Here is a 7178-nt window from a genome sequence, read left to right as displayed (position 1 = left end):
AAACCCATCTTTGGTCACCTCCCACGCGTCTAGAGATCCGAGAAGAGCTTTCATTTGGATACTCCAGTTTTCGTAATTTAACTTCGTTAGCTGTGGCAACGGAATTTGATTCAACATGTTTGCCATTAGCTCTGATGCCAATTTGTTGAAAGGAAGCAAATCTTTTGTAACTTCTGTATTAGATTAGAGTACATCCTTGGTCTTTATATAGACTCAGAAACTTCAGCTATTCTAGGAAACTTACAATTATTAGTAAATACTATTAATAGGCCACTATCTCTTGACCTTCCAACTACAACAGACTCTTAATCTCTCCACTAACTTATTAATAGAAATCCATTAGCTATAACATTAAAGTTTATTCAACATTGTTTTGTGTTGTTATAGTGTAGAGATGAGAGTTAGAGGTTATGTTGTAAGTTGTTGTTCATGGTGTGAAAATGGAGATTAACATGGATGTTAGCATGGAGGTTTGGAACAATGAAAAATATTGAGATTTGGAGTTGTCTTGAAAGAAGGTGGTAATGGAGTGTTTGGAGATGGCTACATGAAGTGAGGTAAGAAGGAGTTTATATGGACGGTGGTTCATGAAGGTGAGTTGTTTTGGAGAGAAAAATCAATGGAAGTTGTGTATTGTTGTTGATGTGTAGCTTGTTGTTTTGAAGGTTAGAAATCAAATCAAATGGAGGATGGAGGAAGAGTTATGAGTAGTGTTTTTTTATGGAAAATGTTATAGCATATAAAGAAAAGGCATGGTGTTGTTTAAAGAAGATGATATGGTTGTTATGATAAGTGAATAAGAAATGGAGAGAAAGCACATGAAGATGAATTGCATGGTGAATCAATGTCATTAAATGTTGTTATGATGGATTGTTTTATTCACTGTACATGTTTTTTTCCACTGGAAATTGAGAGGAGGTCCTCCTTTGTTGTGTATGACTCAAAAGGTTCTTATGCATGGCTAGTAAAAAATGGGGAAGCTAGAAAAAGAGGAAATCAAAATCTTCTGCTTTTTCACGTATCCTCTTCTTTTTTTCTTTTTTTAAGCGTTTCAGAGAGTCAAATGAGCATGTTTCTTTTTTTTCTTTCTATATTTGTGGAAACCACTCTTTTTTATGAAAAATGGGGTTCAGTTATTGATTATATTAATTAGTGAGAGACAGGATAAGGATGACAATTAGGGTTTTCATTTTTCTTTTGGAGTCAGTTATTGATTATATTAATTAGTACTCCGTCGGGATCTCTGATTCTTTGATTCTTTGTGTTATTTAAAGACAAAATTAAAATCACTATTTAAAAATAAAATAAATTCAAACACTTTAAAATAATTAAAGTAAAATTAAAATAAAAATACCATTAATTTTATTTAATTATTTTAAATATTTTGACAAAAAATTAAAAATAAAATGACTAAAAAAATCGAGCGCAAAAATGTTTGAAAAATTAAACTGAATGCATCAACATGATCAGCGCGAAATAAACTTCTCAGAAACATACATCTTTTGGTCTAATTTTGAAATAAATTTAATTAGTAAAAAGGCTTAGACTAATCAAAATGCGACTGAAAAAATAGTCGGAAAATTAAAACGAGCATGCCAAGTTAAACTGCGTGAACTGTAGATTAAAAAAACTTTCATCTGCAAGCTCAATTTTGAAAATTTTCGTCTACTTATATCACATAACATTTGAGAATCAGTTCAATCAGTCTGTCTGTAAATCCGAAAGTCGTTATGGTTGACATTTTAGGTATTATGCAAAATAAAATGCATGATATGCAATACAGATGATGGGAAAGTCATGATAAATGTATCAGTTTATTGAATGAGGGGTAAAATTGGGGTATGACAAATGGTATAGGTACATTTTGGTGGGAATAGATTATTTTACCAAGTGGGTAGAAGTCATACCCCTGCCTAATGTTGACCAAGAAGAAGTAACCAGTTTCATTCAAAACCATATTATATATAGGTTTAGAATACCTTAGACTAGTACTACAGACCAAGGTTCAGTATATACTGGGCGAAAAGGGTAGAATTTGCCTTAGAAATAGGGTTTAAATTGTTAACTTCAACATTTTATTACACCTAAGCTAACAGTCAAGTCGAGGCGGTGAACAAGATCGTGATTGGTTTTATAAAAAAACACGTAGGTCGAAAGCCAAGAAATTGGCATAAGACTTTAAACCCAGTGCTTTGGGCATGTCGAAACTCTCCCAAAGAATCAACTAACTCCACGCCATTCCGACTTGTTTATGGGCATGACGCGGTACTCCATTTAGAGATTTATTTACAATCAGTCAGGATCCAAAGAAAATCAGAGATCCCGACGGAGTACTATTGGGATATGATGTATGATGAGTTATGTGATCTAAACGAAGAAAGATTAGATGCGTTAGATGTCCTAATGAGACAGAAAGAGAGAATGACTAAGGCATACAATAAGAAAGTTAAGACCAAAACATTCAGCTTGGGCGACTTAGTTTGGAAAGTCATCTTTCCCATGGATAAAAAGGATAGAACTTTGGGAAAATGGTCCCCAAATTAACCCCTACAGCTGTCTGACCCTCTTAATGGATTTCTTTCGCCTTCGTCCTCTTGCACCTTTTTTTGCAAAGCTTCGATTTCCTTTTTCCAGCCAAGGATCTTAGCATCCAGAGCAACGACAACTTCATTCTCCCGGCGAAGTTTTTCTTCCAATTGCTCAGCATCCTGGTCTGATTTGCTGGCCAGGTTCCATGCCTTCAACCTTTCATTTTCCTTTGGTTCCACTGTTACTTTAGCATCATGTTTCCTCTATAAATCAACAATGATATGGTTGAAGAAGGGCAAAAAAGTCACTAAGAAATCAACAACTTTTCTGGGGGAGTCAGGAACGTCGAGCTTCTTCAGCAGCGTTTTGATGATATAACCATATATTTTCATTTCTCCAATGCTTCAAAAATATTAACTCCCCCAAGTTGGGCATTCAGTTATTTTAGGACTTCATCAACGGTCTCAGGTCCATTGTTGCCTTCATAAACAGTCGAGTAGCTTGAACACCTATTAGTAGAACTACCCTTGCTGCTTAACACCATCTTCATGAAGCGCGAGGATTGGTTTTCTTCAGTGCATCCATTTCCTCCTAGGACATGATATTTATTATTGAGGAGGTTGGTTTTGATGTTAACATTTTTTGAGTTTCTTGTTCGACATATGGATTAGTCTCCACGTCAGTCTACTCAGCATTGGCGAAAATTTCAGCAGCTTTTTATTGTTGGTGAGCATTGTGAGTTGATTGAGGGCCACCAGGAGGACTTGGTTGTTTAAGCTCTTCTTGCTCAAAGGTCTCCCTTGGAGAAGTTTCATCCATATCCCTTTGGTGTCCTTCGCATTCATCAGACGTCAAGGAGTTGATGCAGATGGTTGTGCTTTCTCAATCGAGTGGTGGGATATGATGTCATCAACTTATTTAGGTTTGTCGACCTCTTCAGCAATGTCCGCAACATGAGTAGGCTAATTTGTGGGCGAGATGTCTGCTTGCGGCGTTATCTGAGTAAAAGTTGACACATGTTTGGTCGACACCTTGTCCTGCAAGAATCAATTTTTTAGTGCTTGAAAAAAAGACATGGAAAAAGGAGTAAGAAGGGGAGGCTTACTTTTAAGGTTTCTGCATCTGGACTTGAGTTTGTGCTCTCAGTAGAAGCCAATTTCCTTGTTGTGCTGGTTATTTTCCCTGAGGGAGCTTTCTTCTCTTTTTTTTGCTTTGGGAATGGGAGGCACTCTAGGGCTAGCTGAGATTTTCCTGGCACCATTATTGCCATACCCCAAAATTTGCCCCACATTTTTATTTTTATTTGTCCTATTGCTGCATTCCTCTGCATACATAGTTCTCTTATTAACCATTCATCTAAATGCAATCATCTACATATTCATGTCAAATCATTTAGGTCAATTAATTTACAAGTGCATGCTTCAAGTGCCATCATTTGATTCAAGGGTTTCTTATTTAAGAAACAAGACATTGAATAAATTTCCAGGCTTTAGGTTCATCTGGATATCTTGATTGTGAATGCAAAAAATTGGTGTTTTATCCTGTTTCTTTGATTAAATTCTTATGGAAACCCGAATCCTGGTTTTGGTTGTCTGATCATATTATTTACATCATGGTATTGAGATTTAGGGAATCATTTTTCATGTTTCGATTCTAGTCAATAAGAGTCAACCTTTGAGAGTTGACTTTTCTTTGGGGGCCATTTTCATTTGAAGTCTTACTTAGCAATCACCATTGATTATTATTTGTTTTATGGCATGACATTCATTCAAGTGGTCAAAAGAACATAAAATACATGCATTCAAGGTTTATTGAAGAATAAGTTACACATATTCATCTCATTTCAAAAGCTTCTCCATCACACAAAAAAACATCCAATTACAAAATTATACACCAAAATAATACTTTTTGACCTACTATTGAATTTGGTCAAACATATGACCAAGGTCAACTCCTATTTCTAAGTCCTAGTCCCAACTTTTTCTTCATGAGGCTTGATTTTTTTCCAAACCACCATTTTGGTACACCATATAATTCCAAACATCTTCATAATTAAAGCGCCATATAGCTATGTGCATCCAAACAAAACTGAGAGTCAATAAGATACACATTTAACATTCAAATAATTCCACATTAATGCAAGCATCCCATTTCAACTAGCTATCCCTAATGACTAACATTTAGCAGCATCTAGTTAATGCACAACTTACTTCATCAACCACCTCGAGCCAAACCAATTTGATAAATTGAATTCACTCCCATTTTTGGTTCTTCAACATTCAATCAAAATTCTAACTCACTAACATTTTTGTTCTAAATAATCACTAACTACTACAATAATTTTCATCAACAATCTAATGTTGCCAATTCAAATAATTTCATGATTCACTAACATCCTTTTGAAACCAACTAAAAGTTTAACTTAAACATCCATGGCAATGAGTTCAAATTCACGCTAGCAGATTCATTCATCCAAGTAATGTAATCATAATTTCAGTCCAAACTGCAACTAACACAACTAGCCTTATAATTCAAATTTACTAATCAATTTCAAATCAACTAATTATCTATTCGAATTCAAGCTAACGAACGAATTGATTCAATCAATAGTTCAGAAAATTTCACAAACAGTCTCTAATGGATTCATTAACTGCTTCTCACTTCCGTTATTAACTTCTAACAGTCCCTAATTTAACAGACAGTTTTTTATCAGATCCAATTGATTCTGCACTAACAGTTTACACAATCCAATTCTAACTTCAATTTACTAACTCTTTTTAAACTAATATAAATAACTAATTGTTTCAATCCATAACATTCTAACTCATGTATTCACTTCATCCCTAACAACTCAGTTTCAACATCAAACATAACAAAACTTCAAAATACCAATTCAACAAAACAAACAGTCAATTACATCTCCAATTCTAGCAACCTAATTGTTTAACAAAGAGACTAACTAACTTCAATCTTCCAGTTTCACAACTAACCAATTAATTAACCCAACTGTTTACCATTTTTTTACATCAACACTCACTAGCTTTCTTTCACTGTTTTTTTATTATATTAGAACTTTAACAAGGATCATAACATAGAAAAGCATAACTTCGAATCAACAAGCAGATTTACCAAGAAATCAATCAATTGTAACTCACTCCTGATTTAATAAACTGAAAAAATTGCACAATCATTCAACAAACAAATTGTTCATTTCAAACCAATTGCATATGCTAACAGCCATCATCCCCCTTGCTCAAAAAATTCCATTAACAAGCTTTACTAACCTATAATTGCGCGCAAACTGAAACCGCAAGCATAGCAACAAGTAACGCAACTAAATTATAACGAGTTTCTATATAACTGTAACTAGCTAACACAACACAAAACTAACAACTAACTTTACTCATTTTAATTCAGCTCACTCACTCCAATTCAACCATAACTGAATTTTTAACAGATTATTAACAGTGTTACAATTACCAACAATCTTCTACTTAAAAATCTAACAGATGTTAAATTGCCCTAACTGCTACCCTAATTTCCCTATTCAGTTACACTTTCCACCCTCTATAAATCCCCTACATCAATCATTCATCAAGGATCCACAATCATTACACACTGAAATTCAATCATCGCCAATCAACTCACACATGATCATTTCATCACTGAGAATCAAATCACCATTACTTTGAACCTCTGTATCTCTTTCGCTCTCAATCTATGTATCTCTCTCAACTATCATCAATATAAAGGAATAAAATAGCAACAACTGAAGAAGGAGTAGAAGAAGATCGCATTGTGGAGCTTGGAGTTCTAGTTCTTACCTTATTCGAGGCGCCTCTGGTTTTCTTATCACCTTCGTCTTCAAGAATTTCAACCTTGACCGGAGTAATTCACCGCTCTGAAGGTTGGTTCATCTATTTCAAACTCTCTTGTTTTATCTTGTTTCTTGTTACCAGATGATAGCGTTAGGATAGAGGATCCATAGCTCAAAGCTTTGAGGTTCATATTAGCTATCATTTGCATTTAATTTGGATTTGAAGATTTAGGGTTTATACAATTTGTTCTTTGATTTGAGTTCTGTGGGAGGAATCAGAGAAAGGCAACATTGGAATAGAAGAGAGTAGGTGGAGACGATGATTTTCATGGCATGTTAAGGTCATTTGAAGCTCTGCCACCGCCGGAGGTGATTTCTGGCGCGACAAAGGAGTAAGTGAGAATTGCCTTAGAAGGGGATTTGTTTGGAGTAAGGAAACATAGAATAAACCATTATGAGCCCCTTCCCCTTTCTATTGGTCTTGGGCTTTAGGCCTTAGGCCCATTGAATCACTCTTTGCACCCTCAATTTCAACATTCACACCCCTTTTTGGCTTTGCCTTGAGATTTGGGCTTCAGGCCCATCAGATTACTCAATACAACCTTTTTCTTTGACACGACCCTCTCTGGATTCAAAGAAACCACGGGCCTCAACCTATTTGGACCATGTGCCAATTTCATGATTGCACCCTTACATTACCAGTTACACCCCATTGCAATTTGTTTTTTCTTTTGCTTTTTAATCATCTTTTATTATTTTTTTTACATTTTTTAGACACATTTTAATACACATTTTTAACTCATAAAAATAGAATTTGACTTTGTTAAAAACA

At 34.8% G+C, this 7178-nt stretch overlaps 1 long non-coding RNA gene across 1 annotated transcript; it reads right to left on the bottom strand.

Moving 5' to 3' along the window:
• Nucleotides 1-4305: 4305 nt before the first annotated feature.
• LOC127096836 (uncharacterized) lies at nucleotides 4306-6783 on the bottom strand. The gene is made up of 2 exons (XR_007792842.1): nucleotides 6354-6783; nucleotides 4306-4597 (listed from the first exon to the last, which is right to left on the bottom strand). It is a non-coding gene; the product is annotated as an uncharacterized LOC127096836 (long non-coding RNA).
• Nucleotides 6784-7178: the final 395 nt, after the last annotated feature.

Source organism: Lathyrus oleraceus, chromosome 6 (assembly GCF_024323335.1).
Source record: "Lathyrus oleraceus cultivar Zhongwan6 chromosome 6, CAAS_Psat_ZW6_1.0, whole genome shotgun sequence".
Classification (NCBI taxonomy): domain Eukaryota; kingdom Viridiplantae; phylum Streptophyta; class Magnoliopsida; order Fabales; family Fabaceae; genus Lathyrus; species Lathyrus oleraceus.
Note: the sequence above shows the minus strand (reverse complement) of the source record. Positions and strands in the feature narration are given on the sequence as shown.